The 26,563-nt window shown below is 41.7% G+C and overlaps 1 protein-coding gene and 3 long non-coding RNA genes across 10 annotated transcripts in view; 2 read left to right on the top strand and 2 right to left on the bottom strand.

The window, feature by feature from the left end:
* LOC146498779 (uncharacterized) overlaps positions 1 to 26,563 on the top strand; it is a 319,599-nt gene that overhangs the window by 43,603 nt on the left and 249,433 nt on the right. The window lies entirely within an intron of this gene.
* Positions 1 to 26,563, bottom strand: part of kcnc2 (potassium voltage-gated channel, Shaw-related subfamily, member 2) — a 107,175-nt gene that overhangs the window by 21,335 nt on the left and 59,277 nt on the right. The window lies entirely within an intron of this gene.
* Positions 1,295 to 3,332, top strand: LOC146498793 (uncharacterized). The gene is made up of 2 exons (XR_014870435.1): positions 1,295 to 1,416; positions 1,866 to 3,332. It is a non-coding gene; the product is annotated as an uncharacterized LOC146498793 (long non-coding RNA).
* LOC146498792 (uncharacterized) lies at positions 4,235 to 26,442 on the bottom strand. The gene is made up of 2 exons (XR_014870426.1): positions 25,100 to 26,442; positions 4,235 to 25,057 (listed from the first exon to the last, which is right to left on the bottom strand). It is a non-coding gene; the product is annotated as an uncharacterized LOC146498792 (long non-coding RNA).

Raw genomic sequence — 26,563 nt, 5'->3', positions numbered from 1 at the left:
GCATTCACCTCCAGACACCTGATCCCTCTGGCTCTTCTGCTACTCCACTAGCCTTTTAGTCCAATCCAACATTACATGAGGTTTATGACATTTTAACACAAAATGGGCAGTTACAAGTCAATGAACTTCATCCCAGTGGTGAACAGCGGTGTAGTTCTTCTTCCCACCAGCAGGAGTCCCTACAGTTCTTTCATGCCAAGATTTTTTTTGTTATTAGCTGTAGAGTTAGTAATAGTGATGGGATTTCCGGCTCTTTTTAGAGATCCGGCTCTTTCGGTTTAATTATTTAATCATTAACAATAATATAAAATTATGCAGAAAAGGAATTACTAATGTAAAAAAAAAGTGGTTTTATTTATATATGTTTATATATGGCCCCTAGAGACAAAGCACGTACAAACTCTAAAACATATACAAACTCCAAAACACATTTCTAGCGTTTACTGAACTTCCAAAACAGAGCTACCCAGATCACTTAAATTTCACAATTGAAAGCATGTGTGTATTGTTTGTGTATTTATAGACAAGCACTCATATTTATTCAAATAATTAAAAAAAAAAAGTTCATTTACCTGTTACTACCACACAAAAAATCCGGTCGTTGGTACTTCCTGGCTTGTGTAGCCACGAGGTAACAAAAGCTCAACACTGCGCCCTAGCATCCTGGAGCACTTCTGTTGTGTTTGTACGTGTTTTGAGTTTTTATGTGTTTTGGAGTTTGTACGTGTTTTGTCTCTAAGGGCCACCATAAATATACTTTATTTATTCACTCCACATAAAATGTAATAAATAAATCATATAATACAAAAAACAACTATTTACATTTTAAACTTTTAACTATTTAAATTTTCAGCTTTTTCCTTTTAAACAAATTTAAAGTGAAACAACACAAAACACTGCAAACCACAACACAATTAAATATAAATTAAAATATGAAAACAAAAAGAAGATGCACATTCTCTGTCATATGGACCTGCATGATTTCTGAATCCTTTATCATCTGCAACTGAAAATAGTGGATGATTACTATACCTTTCTAATGTGACGTTGTTGTCCCTCGCTCTCTTTCTCTCTGGCTCTGTTCCTGTGCTACTGCGAGTGTAACTAACGCCCCTCCCCCCTCTGCCCAGCGCAAAGTACAGGCCGCGCGTGCGGAGTTTAGTGGAAAAAAGGGCGAGAGAGAGGGTGAGAGAAAGAAAAAAAAACCTCACGGCTCCCAATAAGGAGCCGGCTCGCGTCGTTCACTTCAAAGACCCGGCTCTAAGAGCCGTTTCGTTCGATCGTTAGCCATTTCGTTCGCGAACGACCCATCACTAGTTAGTAATGCAGCACACTTTGAGAAAAGACTGACTCAGCATGTTGTTCTGATAAACATCTGCATCCATCCTCTTTGTTGTTTTACAGAAAGCATCGCTTGTGAGTATTTAAGTTGAACAAGAGTTAATGCAACTATATTTGCTATTATTTATGCACTTTTATGGTTAAAGGTGTACTGTATTCAGATTTACTTTCTTTCCAGTGTTAGCTAGTTTAGTCAACTGATTTGCATTATCGTGTGAATATGTAGACTGAATATTGCTTATTTTCTTCTGTTTGTAGTTTCACTCTGTTGATAATTGAAGGCAGTGTCAATAAAAGGGACGATACACCTGTCAGTTGTCGAGGAGTTGCCTTTACATGTTAGACAGGCACCTTCCTTATCTGTTTTTAAATCACGTCTTAAAACATATTTATTTACCTTAGCTTTTAGCACAGCAGGACTTGTTGATGTCTCTTAATATATTTTCTTATTAATTATATTATTTTTAATTTTAAGATATTTTATATGTAATTTAAACTGTTTCCTCTCTGTTTTACATTTGTAGCACTTTGGTCAACATTGTTGGATGTAAAGTGCGTTATAAATAAAGATGCTATGCTATCTGCATAACTGTATCCAGTGTAGCAGTGAGGGCAGAATAACAGCTACCACTGGGAGTGAAGCGTCCTGAACCAGAGCACCACAGTCCTCTGGTGACCAACTGTAATGAAGAAAAAGGAATAAATATGCAGTTCGTCTAATGGCCACTTGGCTTCAGGTGAGTCAGTCGCCTGCTACATAAATGGTTTCAGACTTCAGACCAGCTGTAGGGTTGGTCTTTTTTAAAATTCATGATTCATCCATTTCACACCAGCAGCTGTAACTAATGTCTGCCAGACTCCGCCCCCACCAACTGGAGTAACTGAAGTGGACCTATCAGCATTTGGAGAACGTTTGAATGAATGCTACGACTATAACATGTCTGTCTGTGTGATGTAGACTGTGTAAGAAGTCTGTTCTTCAGTTTGGGTGAACTTCACACAGAAACACGGATCTATGTGCTGCACCTGCTTGCATTGACCTCCTGCAGTCATTCGATTCATTTAGAGCTCTGATGAACTCAATTTATACTTCATTTATAACACTCATAACAAAACAGCATCCAGAAGTAGATGCTGAGCACACCGAAGGTTTCACAGCTGGAAGAGCCAGACATTTCTCAAAGAGAGCAAACTGCCAAAAACACGACTGCTCCGTGTGTTCAAGCTCGGTGAGCTGGTGATAGCTAAATATTTTATTTCTGAAGTGAGCAAAACAACAACATTTTCATTTCAGTGTTGAAAAAAATGTAAAAATAATAAAAGCATTTTTCCATTAAACACAAATGTAATTGATCAAAGTTCAAACAGATCCTCTCAGTGTAAATATGTTGCTACCTTGCATTACTCTAGCTGGACGTACAGGCAGAGATCAGCAGACATCCAAAGCTTTCTGCTCCTTCAGTCACCGAGCTCAGCTCCAGCTGGAAGCAGAGACCCCCGGGCAGAGACATCCCTCTGTCTGTCACTCAGCAGTGTTGTGTCTCTTCAAAGCAACTCCCCCTCCTCGCTTTCACATCACTACAACCCACTTTTCTGACAACACACCAGGGAGCGACACTGATCACCTACACAATGACGAGAGCGTCTCGCTCTGTGTATCTAACCCTGTCTTCTTCCTCTTTGTGCTGCCTAGTAACCAATGAAGTGAGTCTCATAAACATAACTCAAACCGATTCCACAGCTGATTGTTTTCTGACTTTTGGAAGTCTGTAATCGACCAGATTAGGGATTTTTGCAGCTAGCGAGAGAGACGGACAAATGATATTCTGAAAATGGACCACATATTCCAAATGTCTCCATATCTAAAAAACCTCCATGTATCTATGCCACAAATCACTTTTCAGTGTCTTGTATGGGCAGAGAATTAAATTATAAAGAGTTGTTCACATTTGACATTTTAACTGTCATTGTTTTTATTTATTTATTTATTTGTTTATTTAACAAAAACATATTTGGATAAAAGTTTGGTTAGCTTGATCAGCGAGACACAGTGATGGTCTGCATGTGTGGACAGGTCTACACTGATGCCTGCAAAGAGGTGAACAATCAACACTAGGATTTTATTCGTAGGACTAGCAGACCGCTAGCAGCTACTGTCAATAGCCTTACTGAAACTTAAACTAGTGAGCTATAAACACTTTTCATAGAGTTTGGAAGAAGCTTGTAAACGTGTTTGCAATGAGCTTCCAGTTACATTAGATTCAGATTTGCGTCACTTCTTGTGTCCACACACATTAAAAAAAACCAAAAGTATTTGGGTCAAATCTTGATAATAAACGTAAACATGATTATCATTGATTGTATTGTTACAGTACTCACTGTCGAATTTGTAATAATATACACAACACATATGCAGGTAACTAATGTTTCAGTGTTGACATCAGACAATCAGACGAGGAAAAACAACCTTGCAAATCACAAGCAGGCTCTATTTCAGCTTTTTCTGCTTTCATGTGAAAATTGATTTGAATTGAAACATTGGGTTTGATGGCAGCCCTTTCTTTAAGGCCCAGTCTACATGAAGATATTATTCACTTGTTTGACCTTTCAAGTGTGAATAAGAGGCCAAGTGACTGACACAATCCTCCAATGATGCTGCTGTCCACTCTGTGTAGTCAGTCTGCTGAATACTAACACTGAAAGCTAAGTGAACTGAGTAGACAAGGAAAGAGTATAGAAAACTGGCACTGATATAGAAGATTTTGAAATCCTGTAGTTTAAAGCTAAACTTCTGTAAAGCTCACTCGCCCTGTCGAGAACCTTTGGATGACTGCATCCTGTTAGCTGTACACACAGTTCGTGTATGTTCTTCGACTTGCTGTTTGATAGCTGGGCCACCCTGTAGGAGCACTGTGCATGCTGTCACATTCAGCTCCCAATCTAAAATCAAACAGCAGCTAAATCAACTTTAATCAGTGTAGTTAACTGAATGGACCATTTAAAGATCATCGTGCCACATACATAATTAAACCGCCAAGTAACTGATTTCCATCTCAGCCTTTATTTAATGAAAGAAAGCCCCGTGTCTATAAAATAAGCAGGGGAAAATAAAGCAAGGCGCTGCGAGGACAGTGATGAGTCCTGGGGAATATCAGAGATGGCAAAAATAGAGTCTATTAATCTTACATTACAGTAAAGTCCTCCCCAAACGCATGTTTTTGTCAGACACAGGACTGCACTTTCCTTCATCCCTGTCAGCTGCCACCATGGTAACAGCACCGTTCCTGTTTTTCTTTTTGTGATCGCTCACGATGGTGAATCGCAAATGAGGAGAGAGAAAGGGAAGAAGAATGGGAGGCGGAGGAGGCAGCAGAGGGGTAAATGAATGCTCGTGTTCTTTAGCAGGGAGAGGGTTTCCCCTCTCACTGTCACTTCCTGCCTCGGTCTCCCTGAACTAAAAACATGTTTTTGTTGTTAGCACAGACTAATGACAATGCAACATTAGCTGCTGTCTCTCAGCCTAAGAGACTGGTTTCAGCGCTAACTGAGAACCAACAGAGGATGCAGGACAGATGTTAGCAAGCAACATCCACACTGCAAACCGAAAACCACAGAATGTTCCCCTCGTTCCCTCTGGCATTAGCTCCCTCATTATACGGCTCACTGTGACATGACAGCCAGCTCACAGAGGGAACCCTTCTAAATCCACGGATTTTGGCAAACAGCCACTTGTTGGGGCTAAAAATAGCCTATCAAAATGTTTTCCAGGCATGCTAATTTGAATAATTCGTTGTCACTTTAAGTGGATGAAGTCAGCGTTGGAGGAAATGTTGGGGAGCTGAGGTAGAGACATATGAATCCTTGCCAGCCCCTGCTGTTGACTCAAAGGGTCAAGACAAATGTAGAGATTAAGTTCAGCTTTAATGAGCACAAGGCCTAATTTATGCTCACATGATTTCTTTGGTATTGTGCAATACATCCATCCATTCGCTTCCGCTTATCTTTTTCAGGGTCGCGGGCGGCGCTGGAGCCTATCCCAGCTGTCATAGGGCGAGAGGCGGGGTACACCCTGGATAGGTCGCCAGTCTGTCGCAGGGCTAACACACAGGGACAGACAACCATTCACACTCACATTCACACCTAGTGACAATTTGGATTATCCAATTAACCTATCCCCACAAGCTGCATGTCTTTGGACGGTGGGAGGAAGCCGGAGTACCCGGAGGGAACCCACGCAAACACGGGGAGAACATGCACTCCACACAGAAAGACCTGATGGTGGAATTGAACTCAGGACCTTCTTGCTGTGCAGCAACAGTGCTAACCACCATGCCACCGTGCTGCCAATTGTGCAATACCATTAATTTCATGTTTTAGTGTGTTTTGCTGCGAGCTTCTTCAAAGTCCAATGTGACAAAGCTAGGTTCATGGAGCATTTAAGATAGATTATGTTGATAGGATTCAGCCTGTGTTTGCCATTAAACCACATCTAGTTCAAACCAGGCAGCATCTCGAGAGAACTGCTGACCAACAGGGTCACAACCGTGGTTGTATTTTTGGAAAATCACAGCCTGTTAGAGCCTTTACATGGACATTTTTATTTTAATACAAACAGAATAGCTTTCTACTTCCAGTCACCTGCCTGCATTTTGTAGCGCGTTCCCTGTTTTCAAGCCTTTTCATTGCACTGTATGACAAACCATCTGATGTGAAAAGTTAAAATAACAAAAGCTGAAGTAATAGTTCCATTTAAGGAATCAGAACAGCTAAAACCAAAGAAACTGGCCGGTGTTACATACAGAAAGGGGTTTTTTTTTGCATATTTTTGTATACGTGGATCACCACAGTGGATCACAAATAATCAAGATACAACTGAAGTGCAGACTTAATTCAACTTATTGAGCATAACACTATATTAATCTGTTTATTTAGATACAAAGTATTTATATAAGTAACTGGAAAAACTAATATAATTTTATATATAAGGACTGTTTGAAGTCTTGGATCCTTCACAGTCAAAATCAATGGCTGAAGTCTAGAACCAAAAGAAATCACCAGTAATGCGTATCTTCATTTACTGCATTTACTTGTTGCTTGTTTGTGAGTCTCTGCCTAGAGATGGATATTACAATATTACGTATTGGTATCGGTCCGATACTGACCTAAATTACTGGATATCGGAGAGAAATAAAACATGTAATCCGATCCATTAAATATCACAAAAGCACCTCACAAAACCTGCGACATAGCGTAACACAGCTCATAACGTTGAGCACCAGAGGAGTATGCCTCACTACGTGCTTCCAAACCGGCATTTAATCTCCGAGTCAGTTATCCCAGAGAAGTAAAGCAAGTGTGTAAGGTCATCTCTGAATGTTTGTAAAGCATTCCCAGTGACTGCCTCTCTCTCTCTCTCTCTCTCTCTCTCTCTCTCTCTCTCCTGCTGCTACTTCAATCATGAAACTGATCAATGATCAGCTGATCGTCTCTCTTGTTTATTTATTGCCCACTTTGCACCAGAAAGAGGAAACCAGCGGCTGAACAATAGCAGCACGTTTAAGCTTGATAAGCTGTTGTTAGAATTTATTTAATATTATTTCTACACCAGGATCTTTTTCTACAGCTGACGTAACTGTGCAGGGGCGGATCTAGCAAAGTTTAGCCAGGGGGGCCGATAGGGCATGAACAGGGGAAAGGGGGCACAAAGACATACTTTTCTTTCTTATTCTCATTTAAAATGTCGAGCTTTTAATAAATAATTATCTGAATCTTACAACCAAAGTTTTCATCTGATGTAAAATGTATAGAAGTCCATTACTGTATATAGTAACTGTCAAGTCTAATATACCCTACTAAGCTATACTACTTTTCCCTTTGGGAACCATCTGTGCAGTCTGCAGTTCTGTTGAAGAAAGATGTTGAATCTATTTAATATTGTAGAAAAACAATTGATTTCTATGCATTTTTATTTATTTTTTTATTTTTTTACACATGCATTAAATTAAAGTTGATTACATCGATTAAGCATCATGAGGTGGAGGGCGGGGGGGGGGGGGGGGGGGGGTTCCCTATTTTTTTTTTTTTTGCTGGGAGTTTGCAACCCTATTAGTTAGGTTGTTTAATATTTCCACTAAGTACTCTTTAAAATAGCAGAATAGGGAGGATGGTGCAGGTTTAAGTTTATTAGATATGAAATATTTTGGGTGCAGTGTATTTTTTGCATACAGGTTTAACAGAATAGCTTTAGTGTTGTTTTGTTTTTTAAACTTGAGTATGAACTTATACAAAATGCATCAAGATATTAAAAAAAACATTTTACTGATTATAAAATTTGCTCTATCGGATTTATATCAGTATCGGCAGATATCCAAATTTATGATATTGGTGTCGGTATCGGACATAAAAAAAAAAGTGGTAACGTGCCATCTCTTAACTGTACCCAGACAAATATCTAAACAGTCCAAGTTGCATCCTTTTAACTAATTTCTTTAAATCCATAGGTTGTGGATTAGGGAGGTGTGTAACCTGTTAAGAAGGAAGCATTGGTGCTGAAATGCCCATATACATCCCTTACATGAACAATGAGCAAACCAGCTGACTATAATAAAACTGTGTGTCACCACAATGTTCCTTGTATTTTAAACTAAGCACATTTCTCAGCTGTTGTTTCCTGTCAAAGCTGGCCCAAATAATGCCTGGTAAAAAAAAAAGAAAACCAAAGAATTGAAGACAAAGATTAAAGTGAACAGCAGGCAGACAGCATGTGAACGCTTATCGTAACATCACTCAAAAACCTACAACAAAAGCTGTATTCAACCTCTCCAGTCAGACAAAAATACTCCTGCTTGAAGATCCCAGTGAGACTGTGCTTCTAAATATAACCAACAAGCCTCTCTTACTGCTGCTCTTTCATCTAACCATCAATATTTCAGCTCTTTGCCTATGGCTCAGACAAATCACTGACTCATGAACGTTGATACTTATTTGAGCACGTTTACAGTACAGTGGCATGAATAGTAGACATAATGGTGCTGATGTATTTAACCCTTTAAGACCTACCATAGAACCAAGTCCGCCAGAGCTTATATTATATTTTTACATGCTGTGGAGCCATTTTTGGGAGCATTTAAGGTTGCTATACATCAATACAACCATTCCAGCCTAAATTTTAATAATATGTCTGCATTAAGTGCATAGTAATTACATAAATTGCAAAAAAGTGCAATAAACTACAAATAAATTGCAAATCGTTTTTGTTTTTTTTAACATATATTTCTAGTTAGAGAAATTTAAGAGGCTTATCCCTCAAAACTGTAAATACAAAAAAGTTGCACAAAATAGTTTCCTACCACAGGAAATTTATTTTGAGTGTCTTCATAGTTATATTTGTGAAATACACCAATTTTTATACACTGCAGGAAAAACGAAAATTAATATTATAATGCAAATTTGCAAAAAAGCAGCATATGCATCAAAATAAACTATTTCCAGCAGTGCAATATGAGTCCTAAGCATCCCAGAAATGACACAGAAAGTCATAAAGTCAAAGATAACTTTTAAAAACACCAGTATAGGCTCATGAGGCCCTGATGGTAAAAAACTACATTTCTGCGAAAATGACGTCACTTCCGGTTTCGGGCAGGTCATGGCGGACATGCGATAGTTTGCGCTGATGGACGTAGGAAGTGTTATGAACAGCTGATCGGATCGGCAAAGCGTGTTTCTGGAATATTATGTTTTTGTTGCTGCAAGTGCTTTTTATGCAGTTTTTGCAAAGCTATATGTGGAAGGAAACTGTGACCGAGGACAAGCTGATGGCATAAGATGTAAGTACAACTCCTCCGGTTTCATATGCAAAAACAATTATTGCGCTAGCTTATGTGGTTGCAGATCTACCGGGATTTAAAAATAGTTACACAAAACGGAGCGTGCTGCTCTGACCGGTTTTAAAGGGTTAAGAACCCGTATGTCACAAAAAAAGGTTCAGTTGATGATTTGAATCCCTGCTGGTTTTATACGTTTGCTCGCTAACAAAGAAATGATGAGTCCATAATTTCAATGGTTGAACAGTGAGAGGCAGAACAATCACCAATAATGCATTTCAACAAAGTTATAAATTTAGTTATAAGTTATACAAAGATATACATTTTCATGAATGAAATAAGTATTTGATCCCTTTGCAAACTGTGCTTTAGTACTTGGTGGCAAAACCTTTGTTGGCAATCACAGAGGTCTGGCGTGGATCGTAGTCCATAAATTTTGCCCACACCTCAGGGGGGATGCTGTCCCACTCCTCTTTGCAGAGGATGTCATTAATGTTTCGTGGCTGATGTTTGGCAGCTCGAACCTTCACCTCCTTCCACAGATTTTCTTTGGGATTAAGGAGACTGACTCACCCACTCCAAGACCTTAATATGCTTCTTCTTCAGCCAATCCTTTGTTGCCTTGACGATGTGTTTTGGATCACTGTCATGCTGGAATACCCATCCACGACCCATTTTCAATACCCTGGCATAGGGAAGGAGGTTCTCACCCAAGATTTGATGGTACATGGCCCCATCCACCCTCCTTTGATGCGGTGCAGTTGTCCCATCCCCTTGGCAGAAAAACTACCTCAAAACTTAATGTTTCCACCTCCATGTTTGACGGTGGAGACAGCGTTCTTGGAGTCATAGGCAGCATTCTTAGGCAGGTCTTATCTGACCACAACACTTTCACCTCTGAATCGTTGAGATGTTCAGGGGCAAACTTGTGCTTTCTTCAGCAGGGGGATATTGCGGGCACTGCAGAGTTTCAGTCCTTCACGGCATGGTGTGTTACCAATGGTTTTCTTGGTGACTGTGATCCCAGCTGCCTTGACATCATTGACAAGTTCCTCCCGAGTAGTGCTGGGCTGGTTCCACAGCGTTCTCATTTTCATTGAAACTCCACGAGGTGAGATCTTGCGTGGAATTCCAGACTGAGGGGGATATTTTATGGTTCCTCCATTTGCAAATCACACCAGCTGTTGACACCATCCCGCTGCTTGACGATGGTCTTGTAGCCCATAATAGCCTTGTGTAGGTGCAAAATCCTGTACCTCTGTGGTCTTGACCATGGTGAAGAGTTCTGGATAGACTGATTGCTTCTATGGACATCTGCCTTTTATAAAGGTTGGGAAGACTCCCAGTGTCAGCTTATTACCTGTATAAAACACACCTAGGAGGCAGAAATCGTCCTGATGGATCCCCTTCATGAAAATGTGAATTCATTTATAACCTTTCTGAAGTGCATTTTTCTGGATTTATTGGTGATTGTTCTGCCTCTCACTGTTCAGATACACCTACCACTGAAATAATAGACTGATCATTTCTTTGTTAGTGGCAAACTTACAAAATCAGCAGGGATTCAAATGATTTTTTTCTCTTACTGTGCTGTGTTTGGAATCTTGACAAAATAAATAAATAATAGAAACTTAAATAGAAACTTACAAAAAGTAAAAATGTATACTTTTCCTTTAACTTAAAAGCAGCAGTAACAACATTTCATTGCTTGGACAAGTCCTACACGATCATGTGAAATAGACCAGGATCAGAGAGACGAGGCTCCAGTGGAAGACGAATAGCCTAATTTGACTTAACATCCTTGATGTTTTGTGGTCCACAACACATCTGATTCAGGATGGCACAGAGTGCTCTGGGCCTGGCTGTCTGGTAAGTTGAGGAGCCTCAATTTGACAACAGGATTGCCGTGTGAGCCACAGTGGAAAAAGGCAGACATACAAGCCAGTGTTTTTTGTTTTTTTTTTGCCTTTCCCGTTTGGATCTTTAGCCATCAGAATTGTTGTCTGAAGGCCAAGAAAGATGCCACGCGGATTTACTTTACCAATTGGATCATTGTGCAGCACACAAGATCGACAGCGCACAATGTGCTTTGAGGTAGCAGCCAAGAAAGGTGTAGTTTGTGTCTGTGAACACCCAAGTGTACACTTGTGTGGATCAGCATGCTTGTATTCAAAAGGTTTCTCCATGTAACGATCTGCTAGGGAGTGTGGGGAGCCATAGCCCCGTCCTCCAGGGCAGGAAGCAAGTATGGAGGAGATCCAGGCCCCAGACATCCAGAGGCCCCAGAATACGAAGACCTAAGGAGGACCACCAGGGGGCAACCGTGCCACCCTCCTGGGAAGAGCTGAGGAGAGCCCCAAACGAAATGTCACCCAGCAGCCACGGAGGCCAGAGGGGGTTGCAGTGATGTGCCCGCGGGCTCTGCCGGCAGTCAGCTGTGCCAAAGAGGACCGGGCCTCATGCCCAGAGGCCAGAGGCCTGAGGACACCCCACCCCCCGGAAGGGGCCCAGCCAGGCCCCAGGCCCCGCCAGTCGGCCACCAGGAGTGAGCCGGTACATACATGAGCACCCAGCCCCAGACACCAAGAACCACCAACACACCAACGTCTGAGGGCATCAGCCACCGGCAGGGAGTGTGATGAGGGGAGATAGGCCTCCGTACCTCAGAGAGATGGAGTCTAAGACCCGACCTGACATATAGACACAGACGCACAGGCGCACGCAGACACAAACGTGCATTCCCACCCCCATATACACAAACAAATACTCGGGACTCACCCGACGTGGAGAAAGACACAAATAGACACTGTGCACACATTCACACTCCCCAAACATACTCTATATCCCAGGTCCAGGTACCCCTGCTCCCAGAGGGGCAAACCGTACCCGGACCCAGGAGATGTAACCCTTCTCTTGGGTGGAGGCAAGCGGACCACCTCCTTATCTGCAGTAGCAGGGAGGCCCCGCATCTCAGACCCCAATCCAACGGCCAGCACCTCCTCCCAGCCCCCCAGCTGGAACCAGAACGGGGGTGAGTGAAGACCCCAAGACCCCAAACCTCCCTCCGCCTGCTCATATGTAGTGTTGCTGTGTGCTGTTCTAAAGTGCATTTAAAACACAGGAGGGCATGGTGCTTCCTGCCAGCCAGCAGCACGGCTCCTCCCGAAAACCCTCAGTGTCTATATGCAGTTAAAATTGAGGGTAGGGCACCAGCGCCAGAGGAGGGTTTGACTACACAGAACATCCTCTGGATGCTGTATAACATGCCCACCCCCAAGGCCCTATATGTATGTGTTATGAGAGTGTGAGTAATGTGGATTTTTAGGTTGCGGAATAAAATTGAGGCACAGGCGGCCAGAAGGGGACAGAGGGGGAGTGCCTCCCCTGCACCCTGGTGACACACCTGCACCCCAAGCCCTGCGTGTGTGTAGGTGTGGTGGAGAGGGAGGCAGCTGAGGATGGGGAGGGAAGAAAGGGAGGGGGAAGCGGCCCCTCCCTGGGGCCAGCTCCCCCGCTGACCTCAATAGGCACCCACACACTCTGGAATCCACCAGGGCAAGGGGGCCAAGGCCCATCCGGACCGGGGCCCACAGCAGCAGCACCACCCTGCCCCACAGAGTCCGGGGCAGCCCACCCGACCCCACTGCAAAGAAAACTGCACCCACCCCATCATCCAATCTTCTCCCAGACTACACAAGACAATAGACACCCAGGTTGAGTCATTCTCCACCTCCGCAATATCTCTCCCCCACCTGCAGAGTGAACTCCTGTTTTTGCTGAAAAGGTGTGAAGCAGATTTTTTTGATGTGTGTTATTCCAGGTTTATTCAACACTATCTGCTTCTGTCAGGAGAAATACTGACAAGTTGACTATGCAGGTGGCTCCGACATACGCTGGCAAAGTCAGAGCTGGAAGGGAATCGTTTTTGGCATAAAAACTAATTTCACACTCCTTTGACTACCTTGGAACAGCAAGACAAATAAAAATACCACTGACAGACTTGCTGTCCAAAATCATAGGAAGCAAGAAATAGGTCAGACAGCAAAAGTAGTGTCTGTCTATCCTGGATATTCAAATGGGGCTTTTATGAATTAACTAATGGAGCTGTTATTGACAACGTGTTTAATCTAAAGTCTAGCGGGGCCGTTGCAGTGCTCATTATTTAAACGTGTTCTGATTTCCTTAAGATCTGACCCAAGTGTAGAGATGTCCAATAGCAACAAATTTGATTCTTAAATGAAAACTTGTCTTCACTGATTTGAGACTCTATATTTCTTGGACTTGCCAGACCTGAAAATTAACTTGGAGTCTGCTCACCTGACTTAAGACATGAGACCATCATCCTGATGAATCTTTCACTTGACTTTGACTGGAGAAAAACCCCAGCAAACAGTGAAGCACATTTTCTTACACACCACTGTAAGAGCTCATGGTATTCATTCAATAAGCAGCGCTGGAAGTGGGCTGCATTTAAACTGGACTAAATCTTCATATTTTGGGACTAATTTGCTTGCACTGACTGAGGACTTAAACTTGCAATGACCGAGGTTAGACTTTGTTTCCTTCACACTGTGAGACTGTGTTGTTCAGTGTAATAGGATTTTCAAACACATTAAATAGCAATGTAATAAATATGGATTAGAAAGTGCCTTTTTCCTGTTGTCAGTTTATAGATGAGCGAAAAGGAACATATGATTTGTGTGTTTGTCTTTGTGATAGAATGTTAAAATTAATGTCAGTGTCTGCCCTCTTTTCTGTTGTGGTTACAAGCCTAGCTGGCATTTACTCGTCCCTCCCAAGATTATTGTCTTTTAAAAGAAACAAACATGCAATTATGTGGAGGATAAGAATAAAGAAGAGAAACAGGCCTATTCAAATGGCTCTGCATACCCTCTTTGAGTGTGACTGAACACACACACATACAGACAGTACCCACTGCTGACTTCTGCACCACTTCCCGTCAATCTCATTTTGCTAAAAACAGCCTGTACGTCACATACATACTTTTATCTGTCACTTTGCTATTATTTATGCTGTGACAAGTTTCCTGCTCCAGATTTCATCAGCTTAATTTAGACAAAAACTACACTGAAGTGGATCACAAACACACAAATAGCCCAGCTGGCAGTGTCCAAAACAGAGCAGCCCGAGTACAGATTTCTCTCACCCCATCATGGAACAGCTAATACCACACTATGGAAAATTCATAACCCCAAGCATCCTAACTGGCCTCCCAAAACTAGAATATTCTTCATTTTCAGGCTTTGATAAAATCCTAAAATGTGAGACAACTGCAACCTGAAATTATGATATACTGCACACGTAGGGGACCATGAAGGACAGGGAGGAAGACTGGGAGGGGGGCTTATGAGCTCAGATAGTGGTCACAAACTCTGATGACCTCAGTTCACTCGGTGATTCATCCAGTGAATACCAAAACTGCAGGTTAGTTATGACTTTAGAGGTCCAATAACAGCAAAACTGCAGAAAGAGGTGCTGTTTGTCACTCATCATATTTTGTTCCCTTCTGTATTCACTCTGACATCATGGCTTCTAGTGATCATTTATTCACTAACAAGTGAACGCTGCTGAAACTAGTGCGCAACTCAAAATGGTACTCAGGAGTTTCTATAGCACACATTCACATACTTGTATACATGCAAAGGACACCAGTGTTGTGAGGCATGCTCCTAATGAGACCATGAATGATGTCCTGGGTGATCTCTTCCCAGACCTGAACCAGCGTCTTTGAGTTCCTGGACAATCTGAGGTCCAAGATGGAACGAGCATCTTTGAACAGACGGCGGGGCTTACGACACCAACTGTCTGCCATCTATAATCCAGACGCCTTAACGCCCACTCACATCCTGGGCCTTTTGACCTCAAGAAATCACATGATAGGGTGGGGCCAGGTTTCACAATGAGTTCACCCGAAACCCTGGCTGATTGTGACCCTCAGTCGGGAGGAGTGTGAAGTCAGTCAACAGTATCGATTCTGTCATCCTCCAGGAACTGCCTGCATACTTGTGTCACATGAAGTCCAGGCCTTGTGTTGCACCAGAAGGAATCCAGGATCCAGGCAATGAATCCAAGGAATGCACACTTAGGATGTCAAGGAATATTAAAAGTCTTAAATATGAAGGTTCAGATAAAATAGACGGACAAATCCTTAAGAACGGTGTTGAGCAGTTGGCTGGGATTTTTTCTCATCTTTTCTCAAAGTCTCTTGAGTTTCGTAGTCCCTTCAACCTGGAAGGGCTCCAGGTTGACGCTAAATGATTTTCAGCCTGTTGCTTTGACTTCCCTTGTGATGAAAACTTGAAACTAGCAAAAACTTAACTTTTGCATGGCACTCAGGAAAACCTAGATGTCCTCCAATTTGCTAGAGAACAGAACAGGTAGAACAGGTAGAGGGGTAGACGATGCTGTGTGCACCTTGCTCTAGATGGTTTTGAAGCACCTGGATGATATGCAAAACTTTTCCTGCTTACTTTTTTGGATTTTCCATGTACTTTTAATGACACCCAGCTCTATCTGTCCATGAAGCCAGATAACACACACCAATTAGTTAAACTGCAGGAATGTCTTAAAGACATAAAGACCTGGATGGCCGCTAACTTTCTGCTTCTTAACTCAGATCAAACTGAGGTCATTGTACTCGGCGCTGAAAAGCTTAGAAATATGGTATCTAAGCAGATTCTTACTCTGGATGGCATTACCTTGGCCTCCAGTAACACTGTGAGGAACCTTGGAGTCATTTTTGACCAGGATATGTCCTTCAACGCACATATTAAACAAATATGTAAGACTGCTTTCTTCCATTTGCGCAACATCTCTAAAATTAGAAATATCCTGTCTCAGAGTGACGCTGAAAAACTAGTTCATGCATTTATTTTTCCAGGCTGGACGACTGTAATTCATTATTATCAGGAAGTCCTAAAAAATCCCTGAAAAGCCTTCAGCTAATCCAAAATGCTGCAGCAAGAGTCCTGACAGGGACTAGAAAGAGAGAGCAGATTTCTCCTGTTTTGGCTTCCTGTTGAATCCAGAATTCAAAATCCTGCTCCTCACATACAAGGTCTTAAATAATCAGGCCCCATCTTATCTTAATGACCTTGTAGTACCATATCACCCTATTAGAGCACTTCGCTCCCGCTCTGCAGGCCTACTTGTTGTTCCTAGAGTATTTAAAAGTAGAATGGGAGGCAGAGCCTTCAGTTTTCAGGCCCCTCTTCTGTGGAACCAGCTTCCAGTTTGGATTCAGGAGACAGACACTATCTCTACTTTTAAGATTAGGCTTCAAACTTTCCTTTTTGCTAAAGCATATAGTTAGGGCTGGACCAGGTGACCCTGAATCCTCCCTTAGTTATGCTGCAATAGACGTAGGCTGCCAGGGATTCCCATGATGCACTGGGTGTTTCTTCTTCAGTCATTATGTGTTAACAGACCTCTCTGCATTGAATCATATCTGTTATTAATCTCTGTCTCTCTTCCACATCATGTCTTTATCCTGTCTTCCTTCTCTCACCCCAACCAATCACAGCAGATGGTCCCACCCCTCCCTGAGCCCGAATTGGATAAAGTGTTTATGAAAATGTTTTAAACTTTCCTTTAATCTTCTGGTTTGGGTTTCTTAGTTTTGGGGAATAGAAAGACGATGGAGCATATTGTTAAATTGTGTTTCAAAGTGTGAGGCATAAAGCTAAATGATCTTCTGTATAGAGGGAGGGTGACCCTGACGGCAGAAAGGAGTTGGGGTGAGAGCAAACATCCTGTGTGAGTATCAGCAGTTGCCTTCAGGGAGGAGTTATTCTTTGTCTTGTTGCAAAACAAATAGATTTAAATTCACATTTGTTGCTACCACTATTAATGTTTTAAATTCTATAATGTGATTTGTGGGTTTTTGGGTGTATGTGTTATGTGTGATATTTATGCTGCTGGCTACAAATCAGATTGCCCCTCGCGGATAATAAAGTTTATCTTGATCTATCTCCTGGAATTTCCTCCATGCTCTTGAGACCGTCCTGGGAGACACAGGAAACATGCTGGCAATGGCATGCATTGATCTGGCATCCTGGAGGAGTTGCAGTGCCTGTGCAAACTCTATAATACCCAGGTATTACAGTAGCAGTCAATGTGATCGCAGCCAAATGCAAAACCAGTGAAAAAACATGAGAAGGGAAAAGTGTCCTCCACCCATAAAACCATTCTTGTTTTGGGGGCTGTATCATTGTTGCCCCTCTAGTGTCACTGTTGAAGCAGTTGAAACTGATTAACAAGTGACCAGATCAACACCCCTGAAGTGTAAAACCCCTTTTCCATTAGGACCTACTCGGATCGACGGTTCACTATGGTTTTCAGGGTTTTCCATTAGTTAATAGTACCAGGTACTAAAATAGTACCTGCTCAGCTGAGGTTCCCAGCGATGTGAGCAGGTAGTAAAATGTGACAGTCAGACTGCATGTCTCAGATAGGCTGGTCAGTAGCGTCACTCGATGAGAGCATCTCATTTCTGGAATGGCTAAAAAACCCAACGCTGTGGTCCCCGAGTCTGACGAAAAGACACAAACCAAGCAGCAGGTATTTTCTTGCCTCAGTGTCCACCTTTGTTATAGTGTTCATGTTACATATTAATTACGTCACGCTAAGACAACGACCATGCACGTTTGGAGGTATTGTAATGGGAAACCAGTCCATCCAAGTTGAGTCGTGGTGAACCGTGGCAAGATGATCCAAGTAGTACTAATGGAAAACTGACTTTATGCTACAGCTGATTAAAAAGTGTTCCTTTCCTTTTTTTCACCAGTGTATAAAACCTTAAGATTGAAAGAGGGTGTGCACACAGCTACTGGAAGGAATGTTTAAACCATGTTTTGTGCAGTTCTGTCATATTTGAAGCTTTGCTCGTCTGATTTAACTTGTGATGCCATACATGCAGTTTTATGTCTCAGAACGACTTTGTTCTGACTTGTTGATTTGTTTTGTGTTTTCCACTGACACACAAAGGTAATGTGCAATTCTGAATACCAGAAGTAATGATGACTTTATGACATCATCGTCTGAGTCACATCCTACCAGTCATGAAGGAAGTCTGAATTGTTGGATATGTAAGACAAAGTCATCGCATCTGCCCCATTCACTGATTCCAACAGCAGATCAGCAACATTCAACATCTTTAGGGTCATGGCTCTAACTGAGAGATGAGGTAGGGAAAGGCACTGTTGCTATGGCGATGAGGAATGTGAACACGGTGGCTCAGGAGCACTCTGACAAAAGACGAGGCGAAATCCAACAACGACTGCACTGAATGCTAATGTGTTTTTACACGTCACCGTGTTGAACTAACATCCAACTGGAGTGCCATACCTCAGGTTCTTTACTCTCATGGCATATGCTCTAAATCTGCAGATATTTAGACATTTACACACTGAATGCATGTCGTTATATCAGACTGCAGTAAAATAATCTCAGAAAAAATACCTAAACCACACCGACTGACATCATACAGTGTAGACTGTTGTGTTGCCATAGCTCGTTTTGTTGTCAGGCTGCAGATGTTGCTTAACAATGTTTAATTCAATAATAACACAACAGAGACTCATCACAAATACAGTGAAGCTGACATTGCTTGATTTGCTATTTTAAAAGAAAACACAACAAGAGTTTATTTTAATAAAAAAAATTCAAATCACTCATCAGAAAAGCAAATGTTGACATTTTGCTTATGAACGACAAACTCAGACTTGGTTCCTTTGAAGGCCGGCCGTGTGATCTGATCTGTGCTGAGGTTTCTGCAAAGACTTCAGAAATAACTATCAGCACAAATCTGTTGCTGAGCGTCAGCAGCTTATTTCACATCAAAATCTACTTTACCAGGACACAAACACACTCACACAATTCAGAATCACACACTTTAACCCCACTAACGTCTTTGGACTTTGGAGGAAGCCAGAATACAGAATACCAGTTTAGGACAGGAGTTCCAGTCAGACTGTACAGGTATAATTCTACCAATGGACAGAGGCTTAATTACAAAACACAATGGCCTGTATGAAACTCATTTAGATTTAATAACTCATTTGGCAGTGATGTCACAAATCCTTTGTCATAAGATGATTTTATGACTGAAGTGTGTCTGCATACACTTAAAAATGATCCTTCAGCAGTCAGAGGGAACCACCCTGCAGCTTATCATTTCTTATCTGTCTCCAGCTGGAGAGCAGGGAGGCCCCTGATCGAGTCTGGTTGCTGCCTCATGTGTGACCCCTCTCCCCCACCCCAGGAAAGTTGAAATTGCAGGTCCCACATTGCCATCATGCTGTGCAGGATGAATGCCCACAGGCTAACAGTCAGTGACTATAGCTACTTGCCATATAGAGTATCCAGCCAGTGATCCAGTCCCCTGTGGGACTGCTGAGGGTCACACAGAATGTAATACAGGTGAGGTATAGAGTTTCTCTGCAGCCTCCAGTTTCAATATGTATTCCTGGATGACAAAAACAGTCTTAACAAGTTCCAAGATCCATGATTTGACAGTTCTTTGGCAGATCCATGCATAATAAACAGGATAAAATTAGAACAGTGTTTACTGGCAAAAATAGCAAATGTTCAAAAAGGAAACTGCTTTGCATTCTGCTTGGATTCATCACAGGTGAGCAGCTGCTTTTATACAACTTTCACATTTTGGAGAGGACTTAAGTAAATATGGTATTTACTTAAGTCCCAAGTCTTGCCAAACATCCAGAGCTTGGCAGTGTATACAGCACTATAATGACCAGACCTAATTCTTTTGAATTACATCTTACAATGACATCTTTCCACAGGTCTCAACTTCATCAGACATCACCTAGACTCAGAGCTGGATGAGGCCAGCACAGACAGCGGCCTAACCGACTAAGACGATGGATCCATGGGGTCAGGAAAACCAGCAGCAGGGGAGCTGGAGAGGTACCTTTCATGTCCATTCACTGGAGGTGTGGATCTATTGCATGGCGTTCCTCACATCAAGAAGCTGTCGATCAAAATCAATACAGCTCTTCCTGCATCTGGAGCTTGTGAAGGACTTCTCAGTCATGCAGGACTCCTGTTCACTGCTGAACAGTCACAGCTTCACAGAAAGAACCTTGAGAGCAAACTGCTGCTGAAGCTGAACCATCACTCACTGAGTGAAGAAATGGCACATTTTTGCTAAATATGCAGAAATAGATGCACACCCATACAACTTATGGTAAACTGAGCTGCCTGTATGAACATATGATGAAGATGCCTCGTTCTGTTTTCTCTGAGGCTGCTGTGCCATTTGGAGCAAAAATGAATATAAAGTTTACAGCATATCTTGTCACTGGAAATTGTTTGTTTATATATTTATATTATTTACTGCAGGTATTGGTGAAAAAGCTTTACGTTGTGAAAAACTGAAATCTGGAAATTAGAATTGTTGTGCCTTATTTTGTTGATGTTTTTACATATGTTCCTTTTGAAAATGGTAAAATTTGTATATTTATTTATTTTTGTTTAATAGCAGTTATTTAAAAAAATAAATCGGACATTACAAACAGTTACTCACTACTTGAGTAGTCTTTTCAGTACTTTTTTACTTTTACTTGAGTAACTTTTTGAAGACTACTTTTCACTTTTACTTGAGTAATAATATTTTAAAGTAATGCTACTCATACTTGAGTACAACTTTTGGATTCTCGACCCACCTCTGTAAATACCAGACATTTATTGAAGAACTAATCAGATAAGAACAGTTTCAGTTAGTACCAAAAGTATTTTTCCCCATAGGATTTATATTATGGTATCTCCATTCATAGTATCAGACAACTTTTGTATCATGGTATTAACACATTTATTTATTTATTTATTTATTTTGCAGGAGTATAAACTTCTCTCTCCTTGTCAATTTGAGCTGCTTATATTGAAGTCCAAACCTCCCCCATAGTTCAGTAAACACTGCCAGAGAAAGAGCATCACCCTGGGATACATCACAACTGAAATGTGGTTTTTGCCACTGATTTCTCCCTTATATGCATGAATGATTCAAAGGTCAGTGCAAGTTGGTAACAAACAAAGAAACAAAGCAAAATTCCTCTGCAAATAGCCAACTGCAAGGACTGGAGTGAAAATTCAGCTAATATCCAACAAAAATAATTTGAAAGGCTTTGAAAGCCTGGGGAGCTCCTGGCTCCTTGGGACAACAATGCAGATAATGAGCGCTGGCTCAAGACTATTGCACAGTACTGCCTGGACTCTACTTTCTTCTGTCAGTTGAAAATCTACAGGGTGGGCCATTTATATGGATACACCGTAATAACATGGGAATGGTTGGTGATATTAAAGTCCTGTTTGTGGCACATTAGTATATGTGAGGGGACAAACTCCTCAAGATGAGTGGTGACCATGGTGGCCATTTAGAAGTCGGCCATCTTGGATACAACTTTTGTTTTTTCAATAGGAAGAGGGCCATGTGACACATCAAACTTATTGGTAATGTCACAAGAAAAACAATGGTGTGCCTGGTTTCAACGTAACTTTATTCTTTCATGAGTTATTTACAAGTTTCTCTTTGTTCACAGCCATTGACACGTCGAAGAGGTTAACACGTGAGGAGCGGATCGAAATTGTGTTGATATCTTGTGAACGCAGTCATTGCAGCAAGACACCCTACGAGACCACCCATCTCCCATGCTACAGTTAGCAAACTGCTTGCTAAGTTTCGTGAAACTGGTTCAATGTTGGATTTGCCAAAATGTGGACGCAAGAAAACTGTCACTAATGAAGAAACATCAGTGGCTGTCCTAGCTTCATTCAGCAAGAGCCCACAGCGTAGCACTCGCCGCATGTCACTGGAGAGTAATGATAATAATAATGGATTGCATTTATATAGCGCTTTTTGAAGCCCTAAAAGCGATTTACAGTTCCACTATTCATTCACTCTCACATTCACACACTGGTGGAGGCAGCTACAGTTGTAGCCACAGCTGCCCTGGGGCAGACTGACAAAAGCGAGGCTGCCCTATCGCGCCATCGGCCCCTCTGACCAACACCAGTAGGCAGTAGGTGAAGGACACAACCAAGGACTTGCCCAAGGACACAACGACCGAGACTGTCCGAGCCGGGGCTCGAACTGGCAACCTTCCGATTACAAGGCGAACGCCCAATTCTTGAGCCACGATCGCCCACAAGAGAGTGGCATTAGTTGAACATCCCTTTGGCAGATATTAGCTACTCACAAATGGCACCCTTACAAACTCCAGCTACTGCAGCATCTCAGCGAGGATGATCCAGATCAGCGCACAGAATTTGCAGAATGGGCAAAACAAAAATTGGAACAGGACCCTCAGTTCACGCAGAAGATTTTGTTCAGTGATGAGGCAAACTTTTATGTGAATGGTGAAGTTAACAAACAAAACCACCGCTATTGGTCTGACACTAACCCACATTGGATGGATCCCTCCAAGACTGTTGGAACAACAAAAGTGATGGTTTGGTGTGGTATATGGGGCACAATGATAGTGGGTCCATTCTTCATCAATGGAAACCTCAAGGCCACTGGATATTTGAAATTGCTACATGATGATGTGTTTCCCTCTTTATGCACTGAAGCTGGCACGTTCCCTGAGTTTTTCCAGCAAGATGGTGCACCACCACATTATGGGTGCCAGGTCCGAGCATTCCTAGATGAACAGTTTCCTGGAAAGTGGATTGGTCGTCGTGGGCCAGTTGAATGGCCCCCAAGAGCTCCCGATCTGACCCCCTTGGACTTTTATCTTTGGGGTCATCTGAAGGCAATTGTCTATGGTGTGAAGATACAAGATGTGCAGCACCTGAAACTACGGATACTGGATGCCTGTGCTGGCATTTCTCCTGCGGTGTTGCTATCAGTGTGTGAAGAGTGGGAGAAGAGGGTTGCATTGACAATCCAACACAATGGGCAGCACATTGAACACATTTTATAAGTGGTCAGAAACTTGTAAATAACTCATGAAAGAATAATGTTACGTTGAAACCAAGCACACCGTTGTTTTTCTTGTGACATTACCAATAAGTTTGATGTGTCACATGACCCTCTTCCTATTGAAAAAACAAAAGTTGTATCCAAGATGGCCGACTTCTAAATGGCCACCATGGTCACCACCCATCTTGAGGAGTTTGTCCCCTCACATATACTAATGTGCCACAAACAGGACTTTAATATCACCAACCATTCCCATGTTATTACGGTGTATCCATATAAATGGCCCACCCTGTATATTACTCTTATAATTTATTTTTATCATTTACTGTCCCGCCTTTTTTCCGCCTATTTTAATCTCATCTATTTTTCTTTTTTGGCTTTTGCACAAAATGACTAGACTTTCCTCTGGCGCTTCACTGTCCCATCCTCCATGCAACATTGCAAAAAAACAACAACGACATGTATGTTGGTATTCAATCATCTCACTTTACTGTAATTGCACATGACCACGTCGTCTCTGTCCTGTCTTTGTTTATTATACATTGATATAGTTACTGATAGCACATTTTTATCTCTTAATTCTCACCCAAATTTAGCAAGTTATTATTTATTTGTAATTCCTAGTGTTATAGCTCTTGGAGATACATCATTTATATTATTATAAATGCACAATGGGGGGCTTGGGGTGTGTTATGGAAGTTTTCCATTAAACAAAGCCTGCAGACTAGCGGTGAGCGATAGCCAACATTCTTTAATCATAACAAAGAGCAGAAAACCAAGCTTGGGGGAGAGTATGCATGATTGCGGGGCAGACGGTCAGCAGAGTCTCGCTGAGCCTAACATGGCTCTCAGTTAAATACCTTCTCTGGGAACAAAAGGCAGTACACAGCTGTTAAGGTTCAAACTCCCTTGCTACGTCCCAGAGTCGTCTAAGGCCACGTCCACACGTTTTCTCTCCATTTTGGCCTCCCGTCCACACTGAGATGGCGTTTTCCTCAAGGAAAAATGCAACATTTTGAATTTCAATTCAATTCAATTTTATTTATATAGCGCCAAATCACAACAAAAGTCGCCTCAAGGTGCTTCATATACGCTCTCGAAAACGCATACATTTCATTTTCGCAGTGTGGACACTCGAAAATGCAGACTTTCTAAAACGATGACGCATTTTATACAGCAGTTGTTTTATTTGCTCTCCATTTTGACAGCCCTTTGACAGTTCTCACTCACTTGACTGGACTGGAACGTCAGCGTTTTGGGCCATTTCAATGTGGATGCTCAACTCTGTGAAAACGACTGAAAACGCGAGTGTGGACGCGGAGCGTTTTCAGATGAAAGCGCCGTTTTGGTATCTATCCAGTCCAGTGTGGACGTAGCCTAAGAGACAAAAGACTCAACAAGAGACATGTTAAAATCCAGCGGCACCAAGGCATTATACAATAAAATAATGTGAATAATACATAGATAAATGGTGAAACAGCTTTTCAGTACACTGTATACTGTGTATATTGTTGTACTGACAATAAATTTCTTGAACCTTGAATGTATGAGTAGCTAATATTAGCAAGTTAGCTAAGAAGAGACAACTTGTAGCATAAACAAGACAACTGCAGAGGACAGCCTATGTGCTCCCTCTGAACTTATAATCCAAGTATATGACACTAACATTAAGTTAGTTTTGAAAATAAAAATAAAACAGAACAAGGTCTTTTATCAGAGTTCCCAAGGGTCACATCTGCTTAGATTTAGGCACAGCAATTAATACGACCCAAATGTTGATTGTTAACAATCATCGTTCCCCTGAAGTGGAATTTGATGTCTCTGCCAAATGGAGTAGATCTGGGCTCATTCTGCAGGTCCCCCTGGGCTTAACAATCTCAGCAATGAATAAATTCATGCTTGATGTAGCTGCAATCACATTCCCCTTTTACCTCTACACACACACACACACACACACACACACACACACACACACACACACACACACACACACACACACACACACAAAACCTTAATGTTAATGCAGATGAAGGTCACGGCAGTGTGTTTTGCTCTGGGATCTAGGCCTTTTGACTGATGACTGTCCCCCGGCTAAATGTGAACACCTCCTTTTCAATCTGACGTACTCCATTTGCCGTGTCACAGGGAGAAATAGCATTCGGTTTATTTCTACTCGTGGGAGCTACGTGCAAAATAATTGGAAAGGAGATCAATTATTTATCCATGTAATGTTTAAAGTCCTTGTGCTGACACGGTATGACAGAAAGCATTCTTGTTTTCCACCTTCTGTCCATCTGCTTTAATGTCTCAGTGATAAACCATGGACGACACTCAGTGAGCAATAATTTAAATATATTCCTGCCATTTGTAACTAAATGTTGACAAACCCAAATCAAGCTACTGTATTCTAGTGTGACCTCCACTCACAGTGTGTCTAAACTGTAACACTTTTTTTGCCAGGTAGTCTTAAATAAGTGACAAATTTGTAAATGTACCTGTAAACAAACAGAATTATTAATATCAGATGATATCTGATACCTTTAAACAGGGTCATGTTAAAACAGTTATGTCTAGAGGTGTAGATGATTTTCAGAAGTAATTTTGGAATTAAAGTGTAACTATTGTTTGGCTAAGATCAAAGTATTACTAACACTTTATTTCATAAAGTCATTTTTAACAGTTTACTCGTGTATTTTGCACTTTTTTAATAGTTCACAGTCTTCCATCCCTCACCCCAACCAATCACAGCAGATGGCCCCGCCCCTCCCTGAGCCTGGTTCTTCCTGTTAAAAAGGAGTTTTTCCTTCCCACTGTTGCCAACTATTTGCTCATAGGGCTGATTGTTGCAGATTTCTCTCTGTAATTGTAGAGTCTTTACAATAATAAAGCACCTTGAAGAGATTGTTGTTGTGATTTGGCACTATATAAATAAAATTGAATTGAACCAAATAATCAGAAGTTGACTTATTAAATATTAACTACAAACAATAGCTATGTCCCAATACAGAGGCTGCGTCCTCCTGAGGACCCGGTCTTTGTGGTCTACGTAGGTTGGGTCCTCCGAAGGCCGAGAAGGCCACGAGTGCGAGGCAGTGAAATTGGACGGTCTGGCCTTGAAGATTTGCATCACCGCTGTCTCGGTGGAGTTTAATAAACTCAGCCGTCTGCTCCTTGCTATCTAAAATATAACAGGACACTGGAGTAAATTTTCGACCATCTCACACTCACACTTTACTCACAAATAAGACCCTGAAAAAAGCCAAACAATAATATTTTTAACTTATCTGAGTGACTTGTATATCATGTTTAACCTGAGTAGGGAAGTGGGGAGTAGTCTTGATAAACCGAGCAGATATTTGAAGTTTACACAGCTACTTTCTCGCCTGAAAATATGTTAAAAGTGTACTTTGTTACCTAGAAAGAGTAATAAGAGCAACAT

This window comes from Neolamprologus multifasciatus, chromosome 17, assembly GCF_963576455.1.
Source record: "Neolamprologus multifasciatus chromosome 17, fNeoMul1.2, whole genome shotgun sequence".
NCBI lineage: Eukaryota > Metazoa > Chordata > Actinopteri > Cichliformes > Cichlidae > Neolamprologus > Neolamprologus multifasciatus.
This window is presented reverse-complemented; position numbering and strand designations above follow the sequence as displayed.